This window comes from Rhinopithecus bieti, unplaced genomic scaffold (genome assembly GCF_001698545.2).
Source record: "Rhinopithecus bieti isolate Rb0 unplaced genomic scaffold, ASM169854v2 scaffold_6022, whole genome shotgun sequence".
NCBI classification, from domain to species: Eukaryota; Metazoa; Chordata; class Mammalia; order Primates; family Cercopithecidae; genus Rhinopithecus; species Rhinopithecus bieti.
This window is the reverse complement of record NW_016805265.1, coordinates 2,345,660-2,361,590: the sequence shown is the minus strand read 5'-3', so window position 1 is coordinate 2,361,590 and position 15,931 is coordinate 2,345,660. Positions and strand designations below refer to the sequence as shown.

At 37.6% G+C, this 15,931-nt stretch overlaps 1 protein-coding gene across 1 annotated transcript in view; it reads left to right on the top strand.

Moving 5' to 3' along the window:
* LOC108529493 (adenosine kinase-like) overlaps positions 1-15,931 on the top strand; it is a 199,010-nt gene that overhangs the window by 82,887 nt on the left and 100,192 nt on the right. The window lies entirely within an intron of this gene.

Genomic DNA, 15,931 nt, shown 5'->3' with positions numbered 1-15,931 from the left:
TGATTAAAATGATTAATAGTGTTAATATGGAACTACCCACTATTAAAACCAAAATATAAATGTTTTAATTCTGTCTGTACCATTCAGATTAAAACCAATCAGTTGATTAGTTATTATTGTAAACCAGAGCAATTTAGTATTACCTATGTGTTTGTTCAGTACTCTGTTGAACACTGAAATATAAAATAGGAACCTTAAAGACCTAATTGGGAATTAAAATAATATTCATAAAATATAAGTACAAAGTAAAATATAATTATAGTTCTTATCTATTGGTGCAAACTATATGGATTGCATTGACTCAGGAGATCAGTAAATCTTGAAAAAAGATGTTATAGTGAATATGAAGTACATTTGTGTTGAATTAAATATAAAGCCTGAAACTGGTCAAAGATGAAATTATTGTCAAGATATTTTCTTTCTTTTTTAAAATAAATTTTATTGTTTATATTTGAGGTTTATAACATGATGTTATAGGATAAATAGATACATATATATCAACTTTCTTATTTCAGAATAGTCAAAAGCAAGATTCAGAGATTTGTTTCAAAAAATACTTGCTTCAAAGTAATTCAGTGAGTGTTAAAGTGAGGGTATAAATGAAATGAGACTGGTAATGAATTAATTGTTGAAGCTAGACAGTGGATATATGGGGGCATCATTATGCTATTATCTCCACTTATGGATATGTTTTAAATTATCTATAATTAAAACCTTAAAAAAAGAAAGAAAAGTTTTTTTAAAAAAATTTCAAACAAGATTCAGAGATGTTGAGTGGCTTTCCCAAGATACATTGATATCCTTGCGAATCCTTAAATTCTAGGAAGGATTTAAAGAAAGGAGGACAAGTGGGCACAGTGGTTCACACCTGTAACTCTAGCACTTTGGGAAGTCAAGGTGGGAGGATTGCTTGATCCCAGGAGTTGGAGAGCAGCCTTAGTAACAGCAAGACCTAATCTCTAGAAAAAATAATTTTTTAAAAAAATTAGCTGAGGGAGTAGTGACACATGCCATAGTCCTGGCTACTTGGGAGGCTGATGCAAGAAGATCACTTGAGCCCAGAAGTTCGAGGCTGTGTTGAGCTATGATCTCTCCACTGCACCCTAGCATGGGTGACAGATCAAGACCCTGTCTCCAAAAAACAAAAAAAAATGACGGAGAGCAATGGAGTCAAAGAGGATCAAGTAAGCAAAGGCACAAGTACTAGCAATATTTTATTGTGGTGGCAAAAAGAACCAGGTTGTTAATTTGTACAAGAGAGAAAAGAAACCATGAAAAGGTATCCCTGCATTGATACAAACTATCTGAATTGCTTTCTTCCTATAGTATAAGGATTATTCCTGTCTTAGCAGTAAACAGTTGAGAAAAGTGAAAAACATGCAGGCTTCTTATGGGAATTGTAGTACTACCTTCAGATTTACAAAATATTCTTTGGTTGCTCTTTGTGGAGAAATTCATTTTAAGTCTTTGTATATTCTAGATATACATACTATACAAGTGTCTTCTTCATTGTGAATTTGCAGTTTTCCCAAAATTGAAAATTAACCTCCCCATCCTGTGACTGTATTTCCTGTGAACTCATTTTATTCTTTATTAAATCTATTAAGCCATTCTTAGGAATGCTTACAAGCTGGAATTTATTTGAGGAAAGACACTGGCTAATCTTTGCTGTTCCTACCATATGAAAATGAACTTAAATTAGAGGATGCACTATATCTGCAATGCATGATAAATACAAGATGGATAGAGAATCTGTTCAGTGGTGTCAGCTACAAAAGCAAACATGATAAATGTTAATGCAGTTTTGAGCCCTGGGATAAGCTATTCAGTGCACAAGCGTAGCTGAATCTCTTTGCTGTGTTGTTATTCATTGCAGCCAAATAAATGTCAATAATAAAAGAGAATTAAAGATTTTCATTTCCCAGAGGCAGTCCTCTAATATAGCTTGATCTTTCATTTCATTTGTAATTCGTTCTCATGTCAGGATGCAGTCATTCGCCAGGCTCTGGGTGTCATGTTAAGCCATTTAATAATGATTAAGAACATAAAAATGCTTGGCCTGTGGGGCAATTCACAAAAGAGATGCCAATTTGTTATTGTTTTCCCTCCTTTCCTCTTGAATATGGATCAGCTTTTTCCCACCTCCTAGCATTAAAATACTAATGGAAGATAGAGAGAGAAAATGTCCCTTAATTTACCGTAAGTGACATTCCAGAATGGCACAAGGCAGTGCTAACACACATATTAAAAGACTAATTAGGAATCATTGTGCCTTAAACCTATTTTTTTAAATTTTACTTTACGTTCTGGGATACATGTACAGAATGTGCATGTTAGTTACATAGGTATACATGTGCCATGGTGATTTCCTACATCTATCAACCCATCATCCACATTAGCTATTTCTCCTAATGCTATCTCTCCCCAACCCCCCAGCCCTGCCACCTCCCGACAGGCCCTGGTGTGTGATGTTGCCCTCCCTGTGTCCGTGTGTTCTCATTGTTCAACTCCTACTTATGAATGAGAACATGCGGTGTTTGGTTTTCTATTCCTGTGTTAGTTTGCTGAGAATGATGGTTTCCAGCTTCATCCATGTCCCTGCAAAGGACATGAACTCATCCTTTTATGGCTGCATAGTATTCCATGGTGTATATGTGCCACATTTTCTTTATCCAGTCTATCTTTGATGGGCATTTGGGTTGTTTCCAAGTCTTTGCTGTTGTGAATATACGTGTGTATGTGTCTTTATAGCAGAATGATTTATAATCCTTTGGGTATATACCCAGTAATGGGATTGCTGGGTCAAATGGTATTTCTGGTTCTAGATCCTTGAGGAATCGCCACACTGTTTTCCACAATGTTTGAACTAATTTACACTCCCACCAACAGTGTAAAAGCATTCCTGTTTCTCCACATCCTCACCAGCATCTGTTGTTTCCTGACTTTTTAATGATCACCATTCTAACTGATGTGAGATGGTATCTCATTGTGGTTTTGATTTTCACTTCTCTAATGACCAGGGATGATGAGCTTTTTTTCATATGTTTGTTGGCTGCATAAATATCTTCTTTTGAGAAGTGTCTGTTCATATCCTTTGCCCACTTTTTGATGGGGTTGTTTCTTCTAAGTTTGTTTAAGTTCTTTGTAGATTCTGGATATTAGCCATTTGTCAGATGGATAGATTGCAAAAATTTTCTCCCATTCTGTAGGTTGCCTATTCACTCTGATGATAGTTTCATTTGCTGTGTAGAAGTTCTTAATTTAATTAGATCACATTTGTCAGTATTGGTTTTTGTTGCCATTGCTTTTGGTGTTTTAGTCATGAAGTCTTTACCCATGCCTATGTCCTCAATGGTGTTTCCTAGGTTTTCTTCTAGGGTTTTTATGGTTGTAGGTCTTACATTTAAGTCTTTAATCCATCTTGAGTTAATTTTTGTATAAGGTGTAAAGAAGGGGTCCAGTTTCAGTTTTCTGCCTATGGCTAGTCAGTTTTCCCAAAACCATTTATTAAATAGGGAGTCCTTTCCCCATTGTTTGTTTTTGTCAGGTTTCTCAAAGATCAGATGGTTGTAAATGTGTGGCGTTATTTCTGAGGCCTCTGTTCTGTTCCATTGATCTATATGTCTGTTTTTGTACCAGTACCATGCTCTTTTGGTTACTGTTGCCTTGTAGTATAGTTTGAAGTCAGGAAGCATGATGCCTCCAGCTTTGTTCTTTTTGCTTAGGATTGTCTTGGCTATACAGGCTCTTTTTTGGTTCCATATGAAATTTATTTTTTTCTAATCCTGTGAAGAAAGTCAGTGGTAGGTTGATGGGGATAGCATTGAATCTGTAAATTACTTTGGGTATTATGGCTCTTTTCATAATATTGATTCTTCCTATCCGTGAGCATGGAATGTTTTTCCATTTGTTTGTGTCCTCTCTTATTTCCTTGAGCAGTGGTTTGTAGTTCTCCTTGAAGAGGTCCTTCACATCCCTTGTAAGTTGTATTCCTAGTTATTTTATTCTCTTTGAAGCAGTTGTGAATGGGAGTTCACTCATGATTTGGCGCTCTGTCTATTATTGGTGTATAGGAATGCTTGTGATTTTAGCACATTGATTTTGTGTCCTGAGACTTTGCTGAAATTGCTTCTCAGCTTAAGAAGATTTTGGGCTGAGACGATGGGGTTTTCTAAATATACAGTCATGTCATCTGCAGACAGAGACAATTTGACTTCCTCTTTTCCTATTTGAATACCCTTTATTTCGTTCTCTTGCCTGATTGCCCTGGTCAGAACTTCCAATACTGTCTTGAATAGGAGTGGTGAGACAAGGCATCCTTGTCTTGTGCTGGTTTTCAAAGGCAATCCTTCCAGCTTTTGCACATTCGGTGTGATATTGGCTGTGGGTTTGTCATAAATAGTTCTTATTATTTTGAGATATGTTCCATCAATACCTAATTTTTTGAGAGTTTTTAGCATGAGGGAGTGTTGAATTTTATCGAAGGCCTTTTCTCCATCTATTGAGATACTCATGTAGCTTTTGTCGTTGGTTCTGTTTATATGATGGATTACGTTTGTTAATTTGTGTATGTTGAACCAGCCTTGCATCCCAGGGATGAAGCCGACTTGATCCTGATGGATAAGCTTTTTGATGTGCTGCTGGATTCAGTTTGCCAGAATTTTATTGAGGACTTTTGCGTCAATGTTCATCAGGGATATTGGCCTGAAATTTTCTTTTTTTGTTGTCTCTGCCAGGTTTTGGTATCAGGATGATGCTGGCCTCATAAAATAAGTTAGAGATGAGTCCCTCTTTTTCTATTTTTTGGAAGAGTTTCAGAAGGAATGGTACCAGCTCCTCTTTGTACCTCTGGTAGAATTCAGCTGTGAATCCATCTGCTCCTGCACTTTTCATTATTTCAGAGCCTGTTATTGGTCTATTCAGGGATTCAACTCCTTCCTGGTTTAGTTTTGGGAGAGTGTATGTGTCCAGGAATTTATCCATTTCTTCTAGATTTTTCTAGTTTATTTGTGTAGAGATATTTATAGTATCCTCTGATGGTAGTTTATATTTCTATGGGATCAGTGGTGATCTCCCTTTATCATTTTTTATTATGTCTATTTGATTCTACTCTCTTTTCTTCTTTATTAGTCTGGCTAGCAGTCTATCTATTTTGTTAACCTTTTCAAAAAACCAACTCCTGGATTCATTGAGTTTTGGAAGGGTTTTTTGTGTCTATCTCCTTCAGTTCTGCTCTGATCTTAGTTATTTCTTGCCTTCTGCTAGGTTTTGAATGTGTTTGCTCTTGCTTCTCCAGTTCTTTTAATTGTGATATTAGGATTTTGATTTTAGATCTTTCCTGCTTTCTCCTGTGGGCATTTAGTGCTATAAATGTCCCTCTTAACACTGCTTTAGCTGTGTCCCAGAGATTCTGGTACATTGTGTCTCTGTTCTCATTGGTTTTAAAGAACTTATTTATTTCTGCCTTAATTTCATTATTTACCCAGTAGTCATTCAGGGGCAGATTGTTCAGTTACCATGCAGTTGTTTTGAGTGAGTTTCTTAGTCCTGAGTTCTAATATGATTGCACTGTGGTCTGAGAGACTGTTTGTTATGATTTCCATTATTTTGCATGTGCTGAGGAGTGTTTTACTTCCAATTATGTGGTTAATTTTAGAATAAGTGTGATGTGGTGCTGAGAAGAATGTATATTCTGTTGATTTGGGGTGGAGAGTTATGTAGATGCCTGTTAGGTCTGCTTGGCCAGAGCTGAGTTTAAGTCCTGAATATCATTGTTAATTTTCAGTCTCATTGATCTAATATTGACAGTGGGGTGTTAAAATCTCCCACTATTATTGTGTGGAAGTCTAGGTCTCTTTATAGATCTCTAAGAACTTGCTTTATGAATCTGGGTGCTCCTGTATTGGGTGCATGTATATTTAGGATAGTTCGCTCTTCTTGTTGCATTGATCCCTTCACCCTTATGTAATGCCCTTCTTTGTCTTTTTTGATCTTTGTTGGTTTAAAGTCTGTTTTATCAGAGACTAAGATTACAACCCCTGCTTTTTTTTGCTTTCCACTTGCTTTGTAAAAATTCCTCCATCCCTTTATTTTGAGCCTATGTGCGTCTTCACACGTGAGATGGGGCTTCTGAATACAGCACACCGATGGGTCTTGATTCTTTATCCAATTTGCCAGTCTGTGTCTTTTAATTGGGGCATTTAGCCCATTTACATTTAAGTTGAATATATTATGTGTGAATTTGATCCTGTCATTATGATCTAGCTGGTTATTTTGCCCGTTAGTTGATGCAGTTTCTTCATAGTCTTGATGGTCTTTACAATTTGGTATGTTTTTGCAGTGGCTGGTACCAGTTTTCCTTTCCATATTTAGTGCTTCATTCAGGAGCTCTTGTAAGGCAGGCCTGGGGGTGACAAAATCTCAGCATTTGCTTGGCTGTAAAGGATTTTATTTCTCCTTTGCTTATAAAGCTTAGTTTGGCTGGATATGAAATTCTGGGTTGAAAATTATTTTCTTTAAGAATATTAAATATTGACCCCCACTCTTTTCTGGCTCATAGGGTTTCTGCAGAGGGATCCGCTGTTAGTCTGATGGGCTTCCCTTTGTGGGTAACCCGATCTTTCTCTCTGGCTGCCCTTAACGTTTTCTCCTTCATTTCAATCTTGGTGAATCTGAGGATTATGTGTTTTGGGGTCGTTCTTCTCAAGGAGTATCTTTGTGGTGTTCTGTGTATTTCCTGAATGTGAATGTTGGCCTGTCTTGCTAGGTTGGGGAAGCTCTCTTGGATAATATTCTGAAGAGTGTTTTCCAACTTGGTTCCATTCTCCCCATCACTTTCAGGTACACCAATCAAATGTAGGTTTGGTCTTTTCATATAGTCCCGTATTTCTTAGAGGTTTGTTCATTCTTTTCCATTCTTTTTTCTCTAATCTTGTCTTCATGCTTTATTTTGTTTCGTTGATCTTCAATCTCTGATATCCTTTCTTCTATTGATACTTGTGTATGCTTCACAAAGTGTTCGTGCTGTGTTTTTCAGCTCCATCGGGTTATTTATGTTCTTCTCTAAACTGGTTATTCTAGTTAGCAATTCCTCTAACCTTTTATCAAGGTTCTTAGTTTCCTTGCATTGGTTTAGAACATGCTCCTTTAGCTCGGCGGAGTTTGTTATTACCCACCTTCTGAAGTCAACTTTTGTCAATTTGTCAAACTCATTCTCTGTCCAGTTTTGTTCCCTTGCTGGCGAGAAGTAGTGATCCTTTGGAGGAGAAGAGTCATTCTGGTTTTCGGAATTTTCAGCCTTTTTGCACTGGTTTTTCCTCATCTTTGTGGACTTATCTACCTTTGGTCTTTGATGCTGGTGACCTTCAGATGGGTTTTTGTGTGGACATCCTTTTTGTTGATGTTGGTGCTATTCCTTTCTGTTTGTTAGTTTTCATTCTAACGGACAGGCCCCTCTGCTGCAGGTCTGCTGGAGTTTGCTGGAGGTCCACTCCAGATCCTGTTTGCCTGGGTATCACCAGCAGAGGCTGCAGAACAGCAAAGATTGCTGCCTGTTCCTTCCTCTGGAAGCTTCGTCCCAAAGAGGCACCCGCCAGATGCCAGCCAGAGCTCTCCATTATGAAGGGTCTGTCGACCCTTGCTAGGAGGTATCTCCCAGTCAAGAGGCATTAGGGTCAGGGACACACTTGAGGAGGCAGTCTGTCGCTTAGCAGAGCTCGAGCGCTGTGCTGGGAGATTTGCTGCTCTCTTCAGAGCCAGTAGGCAGGAAAGTTTAAGTCTGCTGAAGCTGTGCCCACAGCTGTTCCTTCCCTCAGGTGCTCTGTCCCAGAGAGATGGGAGTTTTATCTGTAAGCCCCTGACTGGGGCTGCTGCCTTTCTTTCAGAGATGCCCTGCCCAGAGAGGAGGAATCTAGAGAGGCAGTCTGGCTACAGCAGCTTTTCCAAGCTGCAGTGGGCCCCACCCAGTTCAAACTTTTTTTGTGAACTTTGTTTGTGTCTTTGTTTACACTGTTCGGGGAAAACCACCTACTCAAGCCTCAGTAATGGTGGTCACCCCCCACCACCACCAAGCTTGAGTGTCCCAGGTCAACTTCTGGCTGCTGTGCTGGCAGCAAGAATTTCAAGCCAGTGGATCTTAGCTTGCTGGGCTCCGTGGGAGTGGGCTCTGCTGATCTAAACCACTTGGCTCCCTGGCTTTAGCTCCCTTTCCAGGGCAGTGAACAGTTGCATCTCACTGGCGTTCCATGCGCCACTATGGTATGAACAAGCTCTCCTGCAGCTAGCTCGGTGTCTGCCCAAAGAGCCGCCCAGTTTTGTGCCTGAAACCCAGGGCCCTGGTGGTGTAGGCACCAGAGGGAATCTCCTGGTCTGTGAGTTGTGAAGAGCATGGGAAAACCATAGTATCTGGGCCGGAGTGCACCATTTCTCACGGCACAGCCCCTCATGGCTTCCCTTGACTAGGGGAGGGAGATCCCCAACCCCTTGCACTTCCCTGGTAAGGCGACGCCCCACCCTGCTTCCGCTCGCCCTCCGTGGGCTGCATCCACTGTCTAATCAGTCCCAGTGAGATGAGCCAGGTCTCTCAGTTGGAAATGTAGAAATCACCCGCCGTCTACGTTGATCTTGCTGGGAGGTGCAGACCAAAGCTGTTCCTATTCAGCCATCTTGCCAGCTACCCAAACTTATTTTTAAATGATCACACTGTTAAGTTTGCAGTACTTAGCGATAATGTATCAAAATGTTTCCTTGGAATTTTATTCTACAGACCTATCTCCTTTTGAGATATGATATCTATAAACTACTTTCTCTTATTTTATAAATTTAATTCTTTAAATTGCCAGTGAATCTAAAGTATTTTCTACTCACCTGTTTTATGGGTCATACCTCTTTCAGATTGAGTTTCCATCTACCCTAGAGGTTCTGTCACATACCAATCATTGTTTCAGTCCTTGCAGGTTAATTGAGTTCCAAAAAAATTTTCAAGGGAGTGCTGGACACTGAAGAATATTGAGAGTAACAGACTGGGCAATTCCACAGCTGGGTATATGTTCAAAATAATTGAAGCAGGAACCTAAACAGATATATGTCCACCCATCTTCATAGCAGCATAATTCACAATAACCAAAAGGTAGAAGCAATCCAAGTGTCCATCAACAGATGAACAGATAAATAAAAATTGATATATACATACAAAGGAATATTATTCAGCTTTAAAAAAGAAAGAAATCCTAACGTGTGCTGCAACATGAATGAACCTTGAAGACATTATGCTAAGTGAAATAAGCCAGACACAATGGCATAATTACTGTGTGATTCCATTTATGTGACATACCTAGAGTAGTTAGCTTTATAGACAAAGTAGAATGATGGTAGCCAGGGGATTGGGGAGGGGTGAATGGGAAGTTATTGTTTAATGGGTAAAAAGTTTCAGTTTTGCAGGATGAAAAAGTTGTAAAGATGGGTAGTGATAATTGCACAATAATATGAATGTACAATGGCACTGAGCTGTATATTCAACAATGCTTAAAATGGTAAATTTTATGTATATTTTTATTTTTTAAACTTATTTTTCAATTTTAAAAAATTAAACATAACCTAAAGAGTAAGATGCTGGTGATGAAGGTAGAAAAGATGACTGTTCATTTTGATCCTCTTTATAAATGTTGAATGAATCTGTTGAATTACATGGCAGTCAGGTGAAGGAAATCATTTCTGCATTTATAAGCTGGAAAAACTAACCATGTTCTTTATCTGTTGGAGAGCAACTACTAATGAGATCTTCATACAATAACACCTTATTATATTAAGCATTGTAGTAAAAAAGTAAATATATATTTATATGCATGTAAATACATATATAGTGCTTTATAGAAAGTTTAAACTTCCCCAAGTTTCTATACTAAATAAATCACCAAAAATTGGAGAAAGCAATACAACTTTTGTTCTGAACTGGAAATAATGTGTTTCCAATTAAATAGGTTCTCCGAAATATAAATTGTAGATTTTTCTGTTTTGTTTGTTTTAAGACAGGGCCTCGCTCTGTTGCCAAAGCTGGAGTACAATCATGGCTCACTACAACCTCAGCCAGGCTCAAGCGATCCTCTCTTCCCAACCTCCTAAGTAGCCGGGACTACAGGCGCATACCACCCTGCCCAGCTAATTATTTTTGTATTTTTTCTTTGGTGGGGACTGGGTTTTGCCATGTTGCCCAGGCTAGTCTCAAACTCTTGAGCTCAAGTAATCTGCCTTCCTAGGCCTCCCTCCTAAAATGTTAGGATTATAGGCGTGAGCCACCACACCCGACCTAAATTGTAGACTTTTCTGAACACTCAGAATTCTTGTTTGAATTGTAATTTTTCACAAAGGGAGAAAATGTACTAAGTCAGATACTTTCAACTGGAAGACTGGTGCTATCACATCAAAATCACCTAGTGAGTTTTTGGTAAATACAGTCCTAACTTTTTTTTTTTTTTTTTTTTTTTTTTTTTTTTTTTTTTTTTTTAATTTTAGAATTAGGGGAGGGTGCGATACTTTTTCAGGGTTTGTTACATGGATATATTACATAAGGCTGGGGTTTGGGCTTCTATTGAACCCATCACCCAAATAGTGAATACAGTATCCAATAGTAGTTTTTCAACTCACCCCCACCCAGTTCCTGCCTCCCCCTTTATGTCCATGTATACCCATTGTTTACCTTCCACTTATAAGTGAGAGTGTGGAGCATTTGGTTTTCTGTTTCTGTGTTAATTCACTTTGGATAATGTCCTCTGGCTGCATCCATGCTGCAGCAGAAGACATTATTTCCTTCTTTGTTATGGCTGTATAGTATCCCATGATGTATATGTACCACACTTTCTTTATCCAGTCCACTGTTGATGGACACTTAGGTTGATTCCATGACTTTGGCATTATGAATAGTGATGTAATAAACATAAGAGTGCAGGTATCTTTTTGGCAGAACAATTTCTTTTCCTTTGGGTAGATACCCAGTAGTGGGGTTGTTGGGTTGAATGGTAATCCTGTTTTAGTTCTTTAAGAAAGTTCCAAACTGCTTTCCACAGGGGCTGAACTAACTTACATTCCCACCAACAGTATGTGTTTCCTTTTCTCTGTATCCTCGCCAACATGCAATTTTTTAACTTTTTAATAATAGCTGTGCTAACTAATGTGATGATATCTCATTGTGGTTTTAATTTGCATTTCTCTGATTATTAGTGATGCGGAACATTTTTCATATGCTTGTTGGCTGCTTGTATGTCCCATTTTTAAAATTTTTATTTATTTGTGTTTTATAGAGAAAGGGTCTTGCTATGTTGCTCAGGCTGATCTCATACTTCTTGAGGCTCAAGCAGTCCTCCTGCCTCAGCCTTCCAAAGTGCTGAGATTATAGACATGAGCCACCATGCCCAGCTGTATGTCTTACTTTGAGAAGTGTTTGTTCATGTCCCTTGCCTACTTTTTAATGGAGTTATTTGGGTTTTTCTTGTTAATTTGTTTAGGTTCCTTATAGATTCTGGATATTAGTCCTTTGTTGGTTGCATAGTTTGCAAATATTTTCTCCCATTCTGTAGGTTGTCTGTTTACTTTGTTGATAGTTTCTTTTGTTGTGCAGAAACTCTTAAGTTACAATCGTCAATTTTATTTTTGTTGCATTTGCTTTTGAGATCTTAGTCATAAATTATTTGGCTAGGCCTATGTGCAGAATAGTTTCTCCTAGGTTTTTTCTAGGATTTTTATAGTTTGAGGTTTTATGTGTAAGTTCTTTAATCTATCTTGAGTTAATTGTTGTATATGGTGAGAGGTGTAGGGGTCCAGTTTCATTATTCTGCATATGGCTAGCCAGTTTTCCCAATATCATTTATTGAATTGAGTGTCCTTTCCTCACTGTTTATTTTTGTTGACTTTGTTTAAGATCAGTTGGTTGTAGGTATGTGGCTTTATTTCTGGGTTGGTTCTCTATTTTGTTCCGTTGATCTATGTGTCTATTTTTGTGCCAATACCATGCTATTTTGGTTACTATACCCTAGTAGTATAGTTTGAAGTCAGGTAATGTGATGCCTCTGGCTTCGTTTTTTGCTTAGGATGGCTTTGGCTATTCAGCTGCCCTGCCTTCTTAAAAGCACCTTTCTCTCAATCTGATGCAACCCTGTGAGGAGTATTAGAAAATACATCTTCAAGGAGATGTTTGAGAATGCAGGCAGTACAGTTTGGGGCAAGGGGAGTGTAGGATTTTGTATGGTTGAAAATGTTCCCTTAGGTGATATAGCAATGCTGTCTATCCTCCACCTGTCACTTTGAGAATCACTGGATTAGGTGATTTAATAATGCTGCAAGTTCCGTGATCTGGTGGAATAACGAAAACAGAACCTTTTAACAGCTAAGGGTCTAGTTCTTCAATAACTCAGGCCTTGGGAAATGCTTCTTCTTTCGATCCTTCAAAATCCATCCACACTTACAGGCAATCTACAGTTTACTTTAAATAGTCTCCTACCTTTGAGGTGCTTATAATTTAACATAGTTATATCCCAATGCTCTTTGTCATTTTATTTTAAGTAAATGGGGGTATTGATGTTACTTGTCTTCATGTTCCTGAGTCCTTAAAGAAACGTGTTACCTCATCTGCTGGTTAAGTTTTCATGTTCTATGCCCATTACTCTGCAAGAAAAGGTCAGTGTGATTTGCAATTCTGGTAGACATAAAGTTCAGAGAATGTGCATTAGAAAATGCAAACTCTAAAGGAAAACAATCTCAGCACTGGAAGAATAATGTCAGCACATGATCCCAACTCAAAATATTAATATAAATCATTTTTTAAATGTCTCTACTGCAGCCAAATCAATTTTAAATGATAATCTTGTTGGCATAGGTTGGTGATGGTAAGGATAGAATAAACGAAGTGGCATTCTTTTAAAATGTCTTGTATGGCATTCATAGAAAAAAGTTCTTACCAGGTAAGACCTTAGAGAAAATATATTTCTTACCTATGAATGTAAGTTACTAAGTTATTAGCTCATGTTCCATTTTAGATTATTGTAATCACAAAAGATAAATTCCTTTAATTAATAGTCAAAAATAACTTAGAATAACATGTGGAACTGTCACATTTTTGACAAAGTAATATCTTTGAGATGTGGTTCATTTAGTTCAGTGATCTCAGGCCTGAAGAAATGAGACTTCTTTCAACTCCCACCTTTTTATTGAAAAGGACCCTTCTAGAAGGCAAAATAAGAGGCAGCCTATCCTAAACAGATATAAACCCTATTATAGCACTGATTTCTGGAGGGATGTTTAAGTCAGATTTGTTGAGATATAGATTACATATAGTAAAATCCACAAATATGTTACCAAGTAACACATAACAACCGCCACAGACTGTAGACCACCTTGTACAGTTTGTATTGAAGTATAATATGCATACAAAATTGATACAACTTTTCATTAAGTGGATGGACCTATGTAGCTATAACCAGATCAGGAAATACAATACTTATAGCACTTTAGAAGCTTCTCGTTGTGCCCCCTCCTAATCATTATCCCCACCGAAGGTAACCATTGTCTTAGCTTCTACTACTGACAATTAGCTTTGCCAGTTTTTGAAATGGAACCACTCAGTATGTAGACTTTATCTGCTCTATCTCCATCCATTTTTGTGCACTTTCTTACTTTTTGACAACATAAGATCCCCCAGGCTCACGTTGTATTTTCTCCACTTCAGTCCTATAATCAACGATTTCTCCACAGAACCCTGGTTCCCTTTATTGAAGAACAGTTTTTAGAAACCTGTAACTGTGCTCTAGATATGCTCTTCGTTCCCTGAGTGTCTTTCCTTCTAGGCCCTCTTAGCAAACAAAACTTGGCAATAACCTATGTATACTCACTCATCTATATTTATGTCTATATCTGTATATTTATATATTTTTAAAACATGAAGTCATACTGATAACTTTTATTTCAGTCCAGCAACACAAGGTTCATTCTAGCCTTCATTCTTCCTTTTTTACTTCTTCCTTTGACATTGAAAATTCTGGCTCTCGTTATCTAAAATGTATTTACTTATTTGTTTTATCCTAAAGCAGTTTTGAATTGCTCACCCATACCCTTGTATGAGAAAGAGATGTACCCTTTAGAGTATAGTATTTGCTTACAGTTCCTTTTTTCTGTAGCCCAGTAGTGTCCAATCAATATATAGTTATCCAAAATAAATTAGCTCTTTTACTTCATCCACTTATTGTGGTTATATTATTCATTTGTAATAGAGGTAGTGTCATTTGTTAAGAGTATTCCATTTTGGTTTCTTTTCACATCCTGATTGGGGTTTTATTTTCTCAATAAATAAAATTCACTTTTTGTAGTGTCAAGTTCTGTGGGTTTTGACAAATACATAAGATCATGTAACCACCGTCATAGTCATGATACCAAAGAGTTACATTTTTTGGTTTCAGATTTGCAAGGTTGGTACCAATATACACTCCCCCAATTTTATGAGACAGCGCTAATTGTTCCACATCTCTACCAGTATTTGCTACTATCCGTCTTTTTAATTTTAGCCATTCTGATGAGTATATAATAGACCTCAATGATTTTGATTGGAATTTTTCTGATTTGTAGTGAGATGGAGCTCCTTTTCATCTGCTTACTGGCATTTGGTTTTTTGTGTGTAGTTTTGTTTTGTGTTGTTTTGTTTTTTGAGATGGAGCCTCACTCTGTCACCCAGGCTGGAATGCAGTGGCACGATCTTGGCTCACTGCAATCTCCACCTCCTGGGTTCAAGCGATTCCCTTGCCTCGGCCTCCTGAGTAGTTGGGACTGCAGGCACCCACCATCACACCTGGCTCATTTTTTTTTATTTTTAGTAGAGATGGGTGTTCCACCCTGTTGGCCACGCTGGTCTTGAACCCCTGACTGCAAGTGATCCACCCGCCTCAGCCTCCCAAAATGCTGGGATAACAGGCATGAGCCACCGTGCCCATACTTGCTTACTGGCATTTGGATATCTTCTTTGATGGTATTGCTGTTGGGGTCTTTTGCCCATATTGAGTTGTCTTATTGATTTAGAATTATTTTTACAGCCTGTATGCAAGTCTTTTGTTAGATAAATGTATTGTAGATATCTCCTGCTACTCTGTGACTTGCCTTTTCACTCTCTTCATGGTATCTTTTGATAAACAAAAGTTCTTGATTTTAATATAGTACAATTCATAATGTTTTCCCCTTATGATTAGTGCTTCTCATATCCCTTTAAAGAAAATCATAGCATATCTCAAACTTGTGAAGATATTCTTCTGTTGTTTTTTTTCTAAAACTTTTCTTTTACTTTTTTCAACTAGCACAATTCATCTAAGATTAATTTATATATATATAAGGTGTAGGATAGGGAGAATTATTCATTTATTTTGCCCATATGAATAACCAATTGACCCAACATCATTCCTTGACAGGAATATCCTTTCCCTAACTGCATTACATTGACACCTTTGTCGTGTTTCAGATGACCTTATATCAGTGAGTCTTTTTCTAGGCTATTTCATTGTCCTTATTCTCTATCCTTTACCAATTGCACACTCTCCTGATAGCTTAGGTTTATAATCAGTCTTTTTATCTGGCAATGTCAGTCTTCTGAGTTTATTCTTCAAGATTATCCTGGCTTTTCTTGGCTCTTTGCATTTCTACTTAAATTCTAGAACTGGCCTGTTAATTGTCACCAAAGAAATTTTTTTTTAAATCCCTTTCTAGAATTTTTTCAGATTATATTGAATCTGCAAGTCAATTTGGAGAGAACTTATTTCTTTACAGTATTTTGTCTTCCAATCCATATTTTCCTCTATTTATGCAGTCTTTAATTTTTCTCAGGACTTTTTTTCTTTTCAGTGTAAAGGTCTTGTATATCTTTTTTTGTTTTTATCATTATACCTTTATTTATTTATTTATTTAT